General features: G+C 57.8%; 1 long non-coding RNA gene across 1 annotated transcript; it reads left to right on the plus strand.

Annotated features, from left to right (window-relative positions):
• Window positions 1–520: 520 nt before the first annotated feature.
• LOC140700315 (uncharacterized) lies at window positions 521–11,396 on the plus strand. The gene is made up of 3 exons (XR_012078730.1): window positions 521–617; window positions 2,015–2,260; window positions 8,095–11,396. It is a non-coding gene; the product is annotated as an uncharacterized lncRNA (long non-coding RNA).
• The last annotated feature ends 5,973 nt before the right edge of the window (window positions 11,397–17,369 follow it).

Genomic DNA, 17,369 nt, shown 5'->3' on the forward strand with positions numbered 1-17,369 from the left:
GGACAGGGTAGAAGGTGGGGTGTGAGTTCTCTAGCCCCACCTCCCTTGAGCAAGCCATACCTGATCTCCAAGCGCAGTCTGGCCAATGGCAGAAAGGCCTGCCCTGCCTCCTCCCTCCCACGGCTGCTGCTTTGAGGCTCAGAAAATGTGGACATGAAACTTCTTTGGAAATCCTGCGCCAGGGTCAGGCAGTGGCTGGTATCACCACTGCGGCTCACGAAGAGGGATGGCAGGAAAGGGCTGATGGGCAGGGACTCAGGAATGCCAGCCACCCTGTGGGGGGCCTCTTCCTGTGGCCTCCCAGGGCTGGGCTCCCGTTCTCCTGGTTATTCACCTAGGATCCTTTACTAACACGCATCAGCTCATACAATCCTGTAGTGGGGGGAGGGCGGGGCAGAGAAGGCTCAGACACCTCCCCCCCTGCCCTCAAGGAGGTCTGTTGGGGAGACCACAGCTTCAGCTACAAAACACTGGGGAGCCCTGAGGAACCCCTGCCTCTCTTTACTCAGTAGACTGGAAGTCCATGGGCCAGGGGCTCATGGTGGCTGTTATGAGCCGAACTGTGACCAGCCCTCCTCAATCACATGTTGAATTCCTAATCTCCAGTAGCTTAGAAGGTGAGTGTGTTTGGAGAGAGTCTTTCTAGAGGTGATTAACATAAAACGAGGCCTTATGGGTAGACGCCAGCCCAGTGTGACGGGAAGCCTGACCAGAGGAGGAAGTTTGGATGCTCAGAGAGACCAGGGCGCCGCGCACAGAGGGTCAGACGAAGGGAGAGGCAGTAGGAGGGCGGCCATCTGCAAGCCCGGGAGAGAGGCCTCAGAGGAAGCGCACGCTTTGGGTACCTTGGTCTTGGACGTACAGCCTCTCTGAACCGGAACTGAGAAGGCAGACCTCTCTTGTTTAAGCCACCTGGCCCGTGGCAGTTTACAGCCCTGGCAAACTGCTACAGTGGCCTTCCACCCCAGGGGGCTGTCATCCTGGTGTTGGCTGGGGAGGGACCTGGCCAATGCAAAGCCCCACGCTTAAACTAGGGTGGAGGGAAGGCACTGAAATCAGAAGTTCAGAGAGGGTTGGGCAGGGGGTCGGGCCCAGTGAGGGCTGGGGGCCCATGGCTCTGAGCACAGCTCTGGGGACGTGGAAGGAAAGAGGCAGCTTTGCCCCGGAGCAGCTGCTGGGCCCCTGCTGTGTGCCAGGTCCCAGTGGGGAGCTGGCTGTGAAGGCAGTCAGAGCAGCCAACGAGAACTTCCAAAGGCAGGGGTGCCTTGACCTTCTGTGTTCAGAATGCACTCTCAGCTCCCTTGCTGGTCTCTCAGGCACCTCACCTCTTCCTTTCCTGTGCTGGGCTCGGGCCAAATGCTCTTCCCACCTGTCTGCCTGGGAAGCCCCCCTCCCCCGCCTTCTTTAAGGCAGGTGGATCCCTGGGCGGTTAACTCCCTGGGGCTTCACCCGCATGGGGCCTCCCTTCAGCCTGCAGCGCTGCAGAACGACAATGCTGGGGCCCCAGCCTGTCACTAACCTCGTGTGTGCACAGCTGGCCCGTTCCTCGCTGGGGCTTAGACGTGCCCCGGCAGCCAGCTAGGCCAGACAGCGAGGGCTCAGCTCAGCAGCCCAGAGCCCCGATCGATGGGCCAGGCCCTGCCGTGACCCCTGCCGGGTCCCGGGTCCAGTCGGCAGGCGTGGGCTGCTGCCTGGTGGCCCGACTGCCCTGCAGCCCGAACTGGCCAGCTTGTCTAGGCCGAACAACTTGCCCAGCCTTGGCCCACACCCCTGGGCTGCACTGGGGCTGCCCAGGTGACGTCCCACGTGGGCGGCCGGGATGCTGAGACACTGTCTAGGCGCCCAGGACTGCCATCCCACACCCATGAGCATCCCGCCCACTGATCATCCGTGCCAGGTGCCCCTGGGCCCCTCCTGCCACAGAGTGCTGGCCGCCAATGGGGACCTGGCACGGGCAGCTCCTTCTAGTGCCATCCCTTCTGTGGCCTCTGACCTACTTTCCCTCTGTCCCCAGAGCCCCTGGCCGTGTTTACTGTGACAGCCACCTGCTTATCTTCCCCAACTTCCTCCCCGAGAAGTCAGCGCCCGACCTGACATGAGAATGCTGCTGGGTTGGGGAGGGAGGACACCTGCACCAGCTGCACACTGGCTGTCCCTGCCCGCCACGCCGCCCTCCGCCCTCCGTCCTGGAGGAGGAGCTGCCACCTGCTGTCCATCAGGGCTGACCGCCTGGAAGAAATGCCCTGGGGAGAGTAAGCCGGTAAGTTACAAAACACCCTCCCCTACGTTGCTTATGTGACGCAGAGAACATCCTCCGGAAATGAGAGTCTTCTGCTCCATTTTAGACCAGGAAAGACTGGAGGCTCACAAAACTAAGCTGGCCTGCTTGAGGTCTACAGAAAGGTAACTAGATGGTGGGAGAGTCTGAGCTGTGGGACCAGGAGAGACACACAGGAGCTGCCGCCTAGGCCCCAGCAGGGACAGCCCCGGGCACTCCAGCGGGGCACACAGGACCCTCCTGCCTGACTGGCTCTGGTGGGTCCTCACTCAGACCTGCCCACCTGGGAAAGCCGCAAGCCTGGGCTGGCGGGGAGGGTGACTCTGGGGTGGTGGCCAGAGAGCGATCTGAGCTGGAAGGGCCAGTCAGGTGGGGCTGGCGGAGAATAAGGCTGCAGGTGGCCAGGAATCAGAGATGCCTGCACACCTGGGTACCATGCAGAGCAGTGCACCCTGGGGGGGTGCTGAAGGCCAGATGGGGTTCAGTCTGGACCCCATGGGCTCCCCAGGCCTACATGGGGGACCTGCCTGGGTTGGGTGCTGACAGGATGCCTGGCATTGTATTTAGCAACAGCTCACTTAATCTTCAAGGTGACACTGCTCTGCAGGTGAGGAGACAGCCCCCGCGAGGTTAGGGCCTGGGCCTCCCAGTGGCAAGGGCTGGAATGGGGAATGACTCGCAGGGCTGTGAGGCTTCGAAGGCTGCCTCACCACCCCTGCCACCCCCAGCCATCCTGTCGGCGACATTCCAGGTTTCCTCTCCCCACGGGGAGCAGTTAGGAGGCCCCGGGGCCCAGCCTGCCTGGGTATAGTTTGCTCAGCAGCGGACCATCCTGAGAAAAAGGCCGGCTCCTGTAGGGTGAATTCTGGGCCTGCTCAGGGTGGAGGGAGCCTTCCCCTCCCTGTCTCTGCAGCTGGAGGAGCGTGTGTAGCTGCTGGGGTCCTTAGAGGCAGGGGACGCCCAAGGCAGGGCAGGGAAGGCTGAGGGGGCATCTGCACGCAGGCCTCCCCTCCCCCAGGCCTAGAGTGGAGTCCACTGCTGCTTGATGCAGCTTGGCCTTGACTCCTTCCAGGGTGGGGGCTACCGCAGTGTCCAGCCTTGGGGGCTTGGGGGGGGAGTACCCCAGAGGCTCCCATAGATGGTGACATCTATGACCCCACGTGCTGCTGAGTGGCCTTTGGCTGTGTGGAGTGGGATGTGGTGGTGGGGAGCCTGGCCTGGTGCCCAGGGCTGCCGGGCACACAGCCGGGGCGATGATAACACAGGAGAGCCGTCAGCTGGGACTTTCAGGCTGATGAGGGGGCTGGGTAGCTCGCTCTGCACGCATGTGTATTTGCCTTTTTATAGTCAAGGTTTAGAAAAAATAGAAGCAGTTGCAAAGGCTTGGGAGACAGGTGATCTGAGTCAGCCATGGTGGGGGAGGGCAGCACTCAAGTTCCATTAACCGGGGACAGGAGGCAGGTGGCTCTGGGGACAGGAGGTCGGGCGCGGGGCGGCGTTTGGAGCCTGTGCACACCAAGGAGGAAGAGAAAGCCTGCTTCAGACGGACCCAGGAAAACACAAACACCACCTGGAGGAAAGACGATCTTAAAGATGAGGAATAAACAAACACAACCTGGGTTCAGTCCAGAAGTTTTGAAACAAACAAGGAAGCGACTGTTGAGTCCAAAAATAAAGCCAAAGCAAAGCAAAGCAAAACAAAACAAAACCCATACACAAAAAACAAAGGAGGAAGAAAAATCAATGGAAACAATATAAATTACAAGCCCATCGTAGACAGTTACTGAGATCAGCTACTGTGGAAGCAAGACACACCAGGGTGAAAAGATTGCTGGGTGGTGCCGGCTGGCCGGAGGGTCGCCAAAGAGAATACAGGTGAGCTGGGAGCTGCACCTTCACACGCACGTTTGTGTAGCAGGCCTGAAGACCAGAGGGGAGAAGGGCACCAGTTGTGAACTTGGGGCGTGGGGCTCAGATCAGGGAACCTGGACCAGCTTGCCCCACCCCCTTTACAGATGGAGAAGCTGAGGCCAGAGAGGGGCAGCGACCTCTGAAGAAGCCCAGGAAGTCGCCATTCCTCTGACCCATGCTCACTGAGCCCTACTGTGTGCCAGGTCCTGACATGTGCAGGGTCAGAGCTGGACAAGGGGCCTGCACGAAGCTCCCTGTGGGCCCGGATAATCGAATCATTGCAGGAACGCATGTTTCATGAGGGCCTGCGGTCAGCACCAGGAGGGACGGCCAGCTTTGGCCCTGAGAGCGCCTAGCAGAGAATCCCCCCTGGTCCACAGGGTCCACAAGGCCTCCTGGGAGAGGGCGTGGAGTTGAGGTCTGGAAGGGGAGCCAGGGGAGCGCTGGAAGGCTGGGAGGGCTGGAGGTGCCCAGAGTCAATGATGAAAGTCCTCACAGAAGAATGCGTTTCACAATTTGCTGCGGTGGCAGCAGTGCCCACCTTGAATTGACAGCCTGCTCTGTGTCAGTCAGACCCCTTCCCAGCAAACCTTGGAGATAAGACCAGTGGGCCCCACTTTACAGCTGAAGGACTGGAGGCTCAGGGACAGCCTGCTGCTGGAGCTGGTATTTGAGCCCCACATTATCTGAGCTAAAACACACAGGCTTTCTGTTTCCAGAGGCAGACCCCCACATCAGCAACAGAGAGTGACTTTAACATTGTTTCTGTTTTAAAAACATCCAAAAACTCCTCAAACAACCAAACAAAAAGATAAACAAGAACCCGTTAAACCCTTTCTGAGATGCCCTAATGTCCCAGGCCCCAGGAGCTGTGTTTAGGTCCCTACATGGGTCCTTTGCTTGCCTGGGTTGCCAGCGTGAAGGTGACAAGGGAGCTGGGCAGACAGGCCAGCTTTAGGGAAATGTACAAGTCTTGCATCTTACCTCCAGAACTCCTTACAGGAAACTGCTGTGGCTTCAGGAGCCAAGATTAACAAGCGCACCTAGAACTGTTGCGGGGGGGGGGGGGGGGATAAACACACCTGGGGAGCGGAGGGCGTCCCGCAGAACTCCTCCAACAAGCTGAGCTCCCAGCTTTCACTTGGTGGCCAGAGGGGTCCTTTTCAAATGGAAATCCAGATTCCTTCCAGATTCCTCCCCTGCATCCTCAGAGCCCTCTGGGCGTAGCCTGGGCCTCCTCTCTGCTCCTGGCTCAGCTTTCTAGGCAACTGGTCTCTTGCTTCTTGAACCTCCAAGCATGATCCCACCTCAGGGTCTTTGCCTGGGACTCTGTCCTAGTAACCGAGCAGGACCCTCTGGTCCTTCCCGGAACAGACTCCCCCCTCCACCTCCACCGTGTCCTCCACCTGCCTCTTGTTTGTAGAAAACTTTAGTCTCCTAGGCTTCCCCACGTTCCAAAGAGGACATTTAATCAGAGAAGTGAGAAGATGCAGGGGGTTGGGTGTAGCTCAGTGGTAGAGCCAGTGCTTAGCATGCACGAGGTCCTGGGTTCAATCACCTCCACTTAAAAAAAGAAAATGCAAAAAGAAAGGAAAATGGTCAAGTAAAAAAAAAAAGTTTAGTCATAAAGCAAAGTCAAGGACCTTTAGCTCCTCCTCAGAGGTTATAGGTCACATTCTGAGCCCTGTCCTTCGAGCTGTTTTGCAGAGGCTGAAACCCCCACCAGGGGGAACTGTGCTGCCCACAAGCCCAGAGACCCCAGACCCGTTGGAACCAGAAGGTTGATGATGTTGACTCCCTATGACCTCACCACCCACCAATCAGAACAGTGTCCACAAGCTGGTCACACACCCCGCACCTCCCCCACAACCCAATCCCGGCCTCCCCGTCTCTAAAATCCTTTCCCCGGAAGCCTTCGGGGAGTCCAGATCTACTGAGCACCAGCGACCTGGGCTCCTTGCTTGGCCCTTGCAACAAACGCTGCGCGTGCCTTCCCCACAACACGGGCTCAGTAGACTGCTATACTGGGTGCGGGCTAGCAGACCCAAATTTGGCTTGGTAGCATCCTGACCCTGGACCCTGGACCCTTGACCCTCAGCTGGTTGCAGGGCTCCCATCTCCCTTCCCTCCGGCCCACTTAAATGTCCAGTGAGAGACTTTCCCGCCTGCCACCTCCTTGATTGAGCTCACCCCTGCCCCTCTTTGTTTTTCCTGAACATCTCTCAACACCTGCTGCGGCCATAGGTGTTTCTCTGTTTGTTCACTTGAGGCCCGTCATCCACACGGGGATGTGGGCTCCACAAGGCAAGGCTGCGTGCTGGACCCCCAGTGATCACATGTATGTGAGATTATGGGCTGGTCTGCCATGGTTACGCAAAGAGTCTTGGGTAGATTAAAACACGAATCTCAAAGGTGTATGGCTGGCAGAGGCTGCTCTGGAAACAAAAGATGTATAAAGGGTGAAGCTGGGGAGACGGACACGCTCCCCTGCCCTGGGGCCCCAGCCGCCTGCTCTGTGGTCTGCAGTCCTGCTGGAAGAACAGCAGCTGGGCGACGTCTCCCGGGCCCGCCCCGCTGTTCGCTGCCCTCTGGCGTCGCACCTCAAGTCCTCCTGCCGACGCGTCAGCCCCCTGCGTGTCTGCCCGTGCCGCCTTTCTGCCGGGCTGTGTCTCAGGCACGCTGCGCAAACCAACACAGAGAACACGGCTACCCAGTGGGCGGTTTATCTGGGGGAGCGATCCTAGGGGCAGGAGCAGGGGCCTGGGGACAGTGGCGCCGGCCAGCCTTTCCCGCGGCCGGGCTCCATCCCGCTGGCCAGCAGCCCTGTCGGTGGGGCCCCGGGGTCAGCCTGCCCCACTTCCATCCTCAGGCTCCCCCCTGGACCCAGGGTGTGCGCGTCCTTGCGCTTGGCTCTGCGCTTGCAAGGGTCCAGCCTTTCTTCTTGTGGACATCACGTGCCTGGTGTGAGAGAAGCCTGGGGCCGAGAGGCAGCACCCAGTGTGGCTGAGCCTGGCAGGAAGGTTGTTAGACCTGCATCTGTGGTGCTGCAGCTGCTGGAGTGAAAGGCAGGCGGTGAGGCTGCGAAGAGGCCTAGGGGACACAGACCAGGAGGCCCGGGAGGCCCAGGGCCTTGTCTTTTTCAATTTTGTGTTCCCAGTGCCAGTACAGAGCCTGGCAAAGTGTAGGTACTCAATAAATGATTGCTGAATGAGTGAATGAAATGTAAGCACAGGAAAGTCAATGGAACAGTTTCGATTTGGAACAAAGTGGAGTTTAAGTCAGGGGTTGCACCTAGAAGCACTGACGGGCAGATGTTAGGGTGTGGTGGGGGCTGGGCCGGCCAGACAGCACTTGCTTATAGGAGACAGCGTCCCTCAGCTCCACGGAGGGAATGGATCCTTGCTGTCAGATTGTTGGGGCTTTCAAGAGAAGCTAGGAGCCCACATTTTGTGAGTGTGTGGGTGTGAAACCTTGTGATTTTAAAAGATTGGCTGCTAATTCCAATCCAAAATATAAAATGTTTGTAAGGACAACAGAGCCTGGCCAGAGGCATCCAGGGACCAGCCCGTCTGTGACACCTAACTTGAAACCTCGGGAGTTAAGCTAGATTTAAAAAGTCATTATTCCATGATAGAGACTGAGGAAGACGGAGCAGCAGTGAGTAGGTGCACACGCCTGCGAGTGTAAACTACTGCAGCCACATCAGTGCACAAGGAAGCCGTGGCCGTCAGTCATCAGCCACTCCCACCGCCCCCACGTGTGAGCAGGACGCTGGCCCTGGGGAGCTCAGGTGCAGATCAAAGGAATGCTTCCAATGAGCCCAGACCTTCGCACCTTCCCATACAAAGAAGAGGGCTAAATTCCTTAACTTGAGAAGTTTGAGAGAGGTTTTCTTTAATTAACAGTAACCTTCTGATGTTCCGACTACCTGGCCTTTGTTGTGAGAACTCCTGTGGATCCTGGCTCCTCCCTGCCTCTGCAGCGCAGCCCCTCAGCGCTCCCTGGGAGGCCGGCTCCCGGGCTCAGGAGTCTGCCAAATAAACCGTAACTCTCAGCTTGAGGGTTGTACTTGTTTTTTCAGTCGACATGCCCGAAACAGCACAGAGACAAAACCACGAAGGAAAACTTTCTAGAGAGGCAAGGAGGATATAATGGGCAGGAAGGTACTATATGGAAATGGTTTTAGACGGGAGCCAGAGCCACACAGCGCTTTGGCGACAGGCACAGAGGCCCAGGCTCAAAGTCCAGGGTGTAAAGGTCACTCCAGAAGTAGGAGCAGGCAGAAAGCACATGGGAGCCATGGCTCCAGGGGGGTGGGGAGGATTGCAGGGGAGAGTCTGGGTTAAGCTAAGTAACCGGGGTCACAGGGGAACAGAGAAAGTCCTGGCCAGGGGTGGCTGGGCCAGGCCACATATGTGAGTCACAGCCAAGGGCCAAGCTTTGCTTTCTCAGTGGTAGCTTCACTGAGATATAGTTCACACGCCATACAATTCACTCCTTCAAAGTATACAGCTCACTGTTTATTAGTATATTTATCATAATTGATTCTAGGACATTTTCATCACCCATGAAGAAATCTCTGTCAACTGGAAAAAATGCACAACCTAAAAGCTGAAAATTATGCTTTACTCAGCGGACTTGCTGAGGACTTAAGGCCGGGAGACAGCCTCTCACAGAGCTCTGTGGGACTGTCCCAAACAGGCAAGGGAGGAGCCAGGAGATACAGGAAGTTTGGCAAAACAAACAAACAAAACCCCAACAAAAAACAAAACAAAGTCAAAAAACCAATCAGGTAGTCAAACATCAAAAGATTACTGCCAGTTAGAGAAAACCAGACATCCCAAGTTAGTGGACTTAGCACTTCTCTACGTACGGGAAGGTGCCGGCATCTGGGCTTAATGGAATCATTCCTTTGATGTGCGTGTTAACTCTCTAGGGCCAGTGTCCTGTTTTCCTCTGTCCTGAATCCGCTCGGGGTGCACAGCCGGGCGGCTGCAGTGGCTGAGGGCTTGATGGCCGCAGCATCCTTTGTGTACTGAGACGGCAAGTGACACTCTTTGTCCACACCTCATACCCCTTAACAGTTAACTTCCTTGCCTTCCCTCCCCTCAGCCTTGCCCGGCTACTAATCTACTTCCTGTCTCTGAATTTGCCTGTCCTGAACATTTCATGTAAGTGGAATCACATAACGTGGCCTTTTGTGGTGGGCTTCTTTCATCTTGCGTAATGTTGTCACGAGTCATCATGTTGTAGCAGGCGCTGGGTCTCCATTCTCTTTTTATGACGGGCTGCTATTCCACTGAATGGACAGACCACACTTTATGTATTCATCAGCTGATGGACCGTTGCTTGTTTCCACTCTTCCACGGCATGAATTGTGGCGCTATGAATGTTTGTGGACAAGTTTTTACGGGAATGTGTTCTCAGTTCTCTAGGATGTGCCCTTAGACGTGGAACTGCTGGGTCATGTGGTAACTCTGTGCTTAACTGAGGAGCCACTGGATTGTTTTCCACAGCGGCTATCCCATCTTGTCCTCGCCAGATGGATTGAGGATTCCCGTTTCTGCACATCCTTGTCAATATCTGTCATCACCTGTCTTTTCGGTTATAGCCGTTCTACTGGGTGTGCAGGATATCTCGTTGTGGGTCAGCCTGGCTTTATCAGTAATGAAGCTGACAATTTGATCTGCTTGACTTTGTGTCTCGTCTCACTTGGTTCAGAACGTGGGCAGGATGTTATTTACCAGACCCCCAAACCCCAACCACTGCCTCTGTGCCCCCTTGGGTACAACAGAACCCTCCCCGGGGTGCCCTGTCCCCAGTGTGGACTTCTGCCTGAGCTCCTGAAAACCTAGGTCCACTCATCTCTTCTTCTTCTCCTCGTAATGAGCTCACCCAGGGCAGATACCCATCCAATTGCCCAGCTGCTGGGCCCAGTGAATAAGCGTCCGGGCGTGCAGGGGCCACAGCTGATTGGTGATGTCTGCCACTGGGCGGGGGGAGCAGCAGCACGTGTGGGGGCTGTGTGGAGTCAGGTTCCCAGAAAGCTCCAGCTCCGGGGTCTGACGCTGGGCTCTGTAGAAAGGCTTTCCCAAGAGCAAGTGATCATGGCAGGACTGAGATCTGAAACCACCACCACACAAGGAATCACGGGCAAGGCGACCATCAAATCCATGCTGGCATCTCTTCAGAAAAGATTTACAAATGGCCGATGAGCAGGTGAAAAGATGTTCAAAACCATCAGTCCTCAGGGAAACGTAAATCAAAGTCACAGCAAAATACCGTGTTGCACCTGCAGGTGCTATAATTAAAAATTGAAAAAATCAAGACTGGGGGGTGTAGCTTAGCGGTACAATGCATGCTTAACATGCACGAGGTCCTGGGTTCAGTTCCTAAGATCTCCATTAAAATAAACAAAAACCCAATTACCTCCCCCACCAAAAAATAATGAAAATAAATAAAAATTAAAAAGTGGAAAATAACAAGTGTCGATGTGGGTGTGGAGAAACCAGAGCCCTGTACATTGCCGGTGAGAATGTAAAATGGGGCAGCCACCGTGGAAGACAGTTTGGCAGTTCCTCAGCAAGTCAGAGTTTCCGTATGACCTGGCAGTTATGTGAAAGCAGTGACTCGAGCAGATACTTGTACGCTCATGTTCACAGCAGCACTAATCACAATAGCTAAAAGGTGCAAATGACCCAAACACACATCCACAGATAAGCGACAAACACAGTGTGGCACATCCACACCACGGAACATCGTTCAGCCGTAAAAAGGAACGAAGCACCGACACAACATGGATGGACTTTGAAAACATGATGCTAAGTGAAAGGAGCCAGGCACCAAGGACGCCCTACTGTGCGAGCCACTGGTACGAAATGTCCAGAAAGGGCAAGTCTGTAGGAACAGAAAGTAGATTAGCAGTTGACAGGGGCTGAGGGGGGGGGAGGTACTGCTGATGGGTACAAGCTTTCCTTCGGGGGTGACTGAAATACTCTGGGACTAGTTGCCCAGCATCGTGAATGTCCTAAATGCCACTGAATTGTACACTTTTCACTAGTTAAAATGGCAAACTTTGTATTATGCGTACTTGATCACAATGCCTCCTACAGCAGCCACCCAGCGGGACAGCAGGGTGTCCCCAGAGTGGCTGTGGCACCAGAGGTGCAGACAGATGAATTCAGGCCAGGGCGGTAAAAGGCAGAAATGACCAGCACAGTGATTGACAGGATGTGGGCGGGATGGAGACCAGAGAATCTGGGTTGACGCCAACCTGTGTCTGGGTGGATGCGTGCCTGTCACGTGGGTGGGAGCACATGTGAGGAGCAGTTTGGACCTGGTGATGTCCGTGGGATGTCGCATGCAGTTGTGCCGTGGGTCTGGGCTGGAGGTCACGTCACGTCCAGACTCCTTGGTGAACAGATGGGAGTGAATCTGCTCAGGGCAAGAGAGAGGGGCCGGGAGCAGGGACCCCACGTCCTTGTGATCGGGGACAATCCTAGGTCATACTTACTGTACTGCCTCAATGCGGCAGGTGCCCTTTTTGCTCTGGGGAGAATCCTTGCTGGGCGACGACTTTCATGGTCGCCCACCACAGCTAAGGGCAGTGTGGCGGAGGAGGAGCCCGTGAACGAAACCAACACGGCCCAGCCGGGGCTGGGGGGAGGCAGGGGTGAGGGGGCCCACAGGGGCAGTGCCAGCCCTGAGCCTTTGCCCTCAGCTGCCCGAGCCTCGGATGCCACACAAGCGCAACCCAGCTGGTGATTACAGAGCAACGTGGCTGAGAGCTCAGGGTTCAAGCCTGTACTCAGCCTGGGAGGAGCTGCAGACCTTGGACCAGGGTTTCTGCACCTTAGCACTAAGGACACCTGGGGAGGACCACTCCCTGGGGCAGAGTTGCCCCGGGCACTGGAGGACGTCCAGCAGTGCCTTCTGCCCACCAGAGGTCAGGAGGCGCCCCTGGGTGGGCTATGACAACCACAAATGTCTAGACATTGCCAAGTGTCACCCCACTGAGAACCACCGCCTTGGACACATCACGTACTGTCAGTGCTTTGGTTTCTTCGTCTGTAAAGCAGATACTAAAGGTGACCTCCTGGGATCCCGTGAGGGTTAGACAATATCACAGACACAGCGCACGTGGCACATTTTAAGGGCTCCCAGTGTCAGTTCCGATGGGAAGAGGAGGTCCGGAGTCTCGGGCCCGGTGCTGGGGACACAGCAGGTGATCACCTGGGGGTTCTGGCCGTGTCTTTTGGAGACTGGCTTTGGGGAAGGAGCCCAAGGCAGCTCTGGGAGAAATGCTCAGAAGCGACCTCTGGGTATTCCTGCTGCCATGACACTTGGGTGGTCCTGGTGGGACCCGCAGCCTGAGCCGAGCGCCCGCCCTGGGTCTGCCGCTGCGCTGCCGCCCGGGCGGGGTGCTCTGAGGCAGTGGGGAGCCGGCTTCTGTGACTGGCGGAAGGGTCCTAGTCTTTCTCCCCGCAGGGCAGCCAATGACCAACTCAGCCGGGGACTCGCTCCACAGAGTGGGCACACCAGCATCGTCCACCCCTCCTGGCCTGCCTGGGATGTCCTGGTCTTGGCACTTGAAGCCCCACGTCCTGGCAAATCTTCCCGTTTCGGGCGGGCGGCCACCCCTGGCTGTCCCGACCCAGCTTCCCCAGCCTTCCCCAAGCTTGCAGCTGGGCAGCAGGGCCCCTGGGCCACCAGCTCTCCAGCTGGTCACACCTCAGGCGGCACCGGTTGGGTGACCTCATTTAGGCCCGGAGCAGAAATAGAACACGCAGCACCAATTAGCAGCTGCTCGTGAGCTGAGGGCGGCAAATCCCCCACAGCCTCCCCCAGGACAGGCGGTGCAGGGTCGTGGAAAATTCCACATGCAATGTTCCTCCACTGGTGGGAGAGGCTGTGAGGATGGGAACACACTCAGCTTTGCCTCCTGCTTGTCTGCAGGCCAAGGGTGAGAGCCTTTGGGGCCAGGGGAGGCGCAGACCCCAGGGATCCTGATTCTGTGGGGTGGAGGTGAGATTCTGCTCTTTCCACACGCTCCCCACGTCATCTGGGCACAGGGTGTCCTCGCACTGCTCAGTGAGATGAGGTGGGGTCCTGCCTCCCTCTGTCCCACCTGGGGTCTGGGATCCAGGCCCTGAACCTGCTCTACACCTGGCCTGGGGGCTACCTGCTCACTGCCCTGCCCTAGAGGCCAGCTGACGCATAGACGGCTGGGCAGGGCCTGGTAGAGGCTGCTGCTGCTGGGAGCTGGTCTCTGCCTCTCTGTCCACTCCGACTCTGGCCTCTTGGACCCACCGCAGCTGGCGTGGGCAGAGACCCCTGGCTACGTGCTGAGGGCCTTCCTCTGGTCCAGACTGCTTGGCTGGCCGGCCAGGTGACCGTGGGCCATTCTCATCACCTTTCCAGCCTCGCCCCGCCCCATCCTCTGTCCTCCCCTCTAGGGGCTGCATCCTGTTAAGAGTGGAGGGGCAGCAGAGACAACACCAGCTGGGGAGTCAGGGGTGCCGGGACTGAGTCTGTCTCAGCCTTAGATTTACTGCTAGTTTTGGGGCCTCGACTTGCCCAACCACAAAGTGGGGGAGCAGAAGTGAGGACTGTAAGGAGCCCCCCGGGGTTCTGACACTCTGAGTCTCCTGGGCACTTCCGGGCCCTCGGCACTCGGCCCAGGGCCTCCCGCACTCTGTGCTCCGACCTCTCGGGAAGCAGCAGGTAGGAAAGGCCTGAGTTCCGGGTGCACAGAGCTTGCTCTGTCTCCTGCTTAAACTCCTGCAGGAAAGAAATTCACCCTTTCCTCACTCTCTTCCTCTTCCAAGAAAGAAGCAGGTGGCAGCTGGCATGACCACGAGGCGCAGCGTGAATTCAGATCCACATTTAAAGGGTGCTGCCACCTCCCCCATGGGGGCAGACAGCCTGCGAGTCAGGGCCAGCGATCCCCCCCCGGCCCCCACCCGCTCAGCGGGGGCAGGAACGCCCCGGGAGCTTGCAGGCCTGGTCGGAGCTGCGGTAGAGAAGTGGGGGGGCTTCAGGGTCACGTAAACTGATTTCTCAGCTGTTCACAGAGGACTCCTGAGTGCTGGAGGTCCCGTCCCGTGGCAGGCCTGCCTTCACCCCCAAACTGATCAAAATCCCTGGTGTGATGCCGGCATCTCATCAAGGCGATTTCCCACGTACTGTCCCCTCTGAGCTTTAGAAGCGCGCGGTGTGGTCATCACCCCCAGTTCACAGGTGGGGAAGGTGAGGCTGGGGGAGGGGCTGGGACGCATCTGGATCACATGAAGCTGGGGCCACCTGACCACCGGCCAGCTCTCTGGCTGCACATGGTGTGGTGCCCATGACTCAGGGGTGCACAGGAGAGAAAGGGAGAGGGGCACTGGGGAGCTCTCGTGGGACGTGGGTCCCGGGCGTCCAGTGCGGCAGGGTGCGGGGGCCTAGGGGGCAGGACTCCAGGCGGCGGGCGCTGCCTCTGTGGGTGGTTAGTGGGAAGGAGCTCAGACAGTCCTACGGCAGGGGAAACACACCCAGTCTCTCTTCCCAATTCCGAACCCATCGGTTCCTCCTCCGTGCCGCCCTGGGTGGCCTGTGAGTGCGATGACTCAGGCCCGTCCCAGCTCCCACAGCCCCGCCGGGCCCTGGGCAGGACGCCTGGCCTGGTGGACGCTGGGTGTGGCCAAGGCGGGCAGCCGTGGAGGAGCGTCTGGGGTCAGCGGCTGACAGGAGTGACCGCGGAAATGAGGAAACAGGGAAGCAGGCAGGGCCCACACTCGGCCAGGCTCGACAGGTGCTCAGTGCCCGACCTTGGCTGGGAGCCCCAGAGTGGCAGTGCTGGGACCCCACGTCCCAGCTGGGCCACAGCTGGGCTTTAACAGCTCCCAGGAGGGACCCATCAGGCAGCCCTTCAGCAGCTCACCTGGGGCTTCAGTCTCCCTACTTCCTTCCTCTGCCCCTGCCCTCCCCCTCCCCTCTCCTTTGATCTGAAGGAGAACCCCGTGAGGTACTTTATGACACTGTTTTACAGATGGGGAACGTGAGGCCACAGGGGGCTGGGGCTTGCTCAGGCATCTTCCCCCTTCCTTCCCTCCCTCCCATGTCCTACCAAGCCACGTCCTGCACAGGGCCTGCCCAAGCAGTGCCCCTTCTCCTGGACTTGACACTGACATTTATAAGCCACGTGGCCCAGCTGCAGAGCAAGAGCTCTCCCTCTGAGCAGATCCCGTGGCCAAGACGGACCCGGCAGCAGGGCTGGGGTGAAGGGCCAGGGAGGGATGAGGGGGTCCCAGGCCCGGTGCAGCCCCTCTGGGACAGGGGTCCTAGTGGGGGGAGCCCCTGAGACCCCCGCAGCCAGAGTGATGGGGCAGGAGTGGGAGCGGGCATGCAGACACAGCCTGCCGCAGGGTCTCACAGATTCTAGCCGAGAGGGGCACAGAGGAGGCACCACAGGTGACTTTGGGGGCCCAGCTGGTGCTGCCAGGCCCACCAGTTGGGAGGGCACCTGGCATCGTGGACTCCTGCCAGAGACCCCTCTCTGCTCGCCTTTGCTGGCCTGGACGTCTGTCCTGCTGGCCACCACTGTCTACACACTGCCTGATGTTCAAGGCTGGGGCTGCCCCTCTGCCAGGGGCGCACAGCAGGCTGCTGGACCTGGGAAGCCCTGGAGGGTTTGGGAAGGGCACCCAGGGCCTGGCTCCCACGAGGCTCCTGGAACTCTGTCCAGGAATCTCACTTCAAACCCGGATGCATTCCTCCTGACCAGGCACCATTCCAAGCAGCCTCCCGTGCTTGATAATTCTGCTGCCTGTGGCTGATTCCTGGCTGTCTGTGGCCCAAATCTTGCTTCACTCTGCGCCACCTAGAGATGGCTGGAAAATGCTGCATCAAGGGAATTAGCCTCCGAGCAGAGCCTTCTTGCTTCCTGGTGTCTGGGAAGGATCTGGAGTCGTGAAGGTTGAGGTGGGCTGGGGGCCATGTGTGAAGGAGGAAGCACAGCTGGGAAGAACTGAGCTGGCTCTGGGAAGGGACTGAGGATTCCTACACAGAGGCTGGCCCTGGGGCTGTCCCCTGGGGCGCCCCTCCTCCACCCCAGGTCCAGCCCTTACCCTGCCCAGCCCTGCCCAAGCCAGTGACTTCCTGTTGTCCCTCTGCCCCCCGGGGACCACTGTAAGCATTTTGGCGCCTTCCTGTGGTGGCTGTCATGTGGTCATCCATCCAATTCACACCCCATTTTGTAGTGGCGATGGGGCCTGGGAGGGGCTGACCCCCTGCTTTGCTCCAGGGATGGGCCCCAACTGGCGTCAGCCAGAGTAAGGCTATGTTCCTTTACAAAGCAGTTGCCTCAGGGACAGCAAGTATCTGAAGTCTAAACTGGCAGTGCGGGGCACCCTCCTGGCTGCTGAGGCTGGTTCAGGGGCGGCCTCACTGGAGTGAAGCTCTGGGAGGCAGAACGCTTACTCCCCTGGCTGTGACTAAGGAAGCCCGTAGTCCTGGTGGTTGCTGGCAGCCATGCTGTGACTATGAGGGAAGCCAGTCTGAAGACCAAGTCTGCCCACAAAGGGGGGCAGAATCCAGACCACTGCTGAGAAACGGACCTGCAGCCCGGATTGGATTGTGTCAAAAGTCTTTCTCACACCTGGACTTTCTAGTTGCCGAACCAATAAATCCCCTTTAGCGTTTAAATCAGCTAGATTATGTTTTCTTCGTCTAGAGACATCTTAACTGACCCGATGACATTCTAGAATTTTCTTCTGTCTGTACATGTTAAACTTTTTCCAACAAGAGTGTAACCTGCCTTGTCCACTTAACAATAAACTGATCAACCCTGTTAAAAAAAACAAAGGTGGAAATCGTCATTTTTAATGGCTGTGCTGTGGCACGCCGGTGGCCGCGCAATTCATTTAACTCATCTCATCTGTAGTGGGACGCTTAGGCTGTTTCCAACTTTCGACTGTTTTCAGTAGTTGACAGAGAGCATGTACCTTCGGCCATCTGCCCACCCACCTCCTCAGGACGAGCCCCCAGGAGGGCGGCCGCAGTGTCCAGGCGTGCGCGTGCGCCCAGGGCTCTGGGCTCATCCGCAGCAGTGGGACGCCGCTGACGCGCTGCCGCCGCCGTGACGCGCTCCTGCACCGTGACCAACGTCACCCTTTTCCATCTTCGCCAGCCCACCAGCAAG

The sequence above is a fragment of the Vicugna pacos genome, chromosome 12 (genome assembly GCF_048564905.1).
Source record: "Vicugna pacos chromosome 12, VicPac4, whole genome shotgun sequence".
Classification (NCBI taxonomy): Eukaryota; Metazoa; Chordata; class Mammalia; order Artiodactyla; family Camelidae; genus Vicugna; species Vicugna pacos.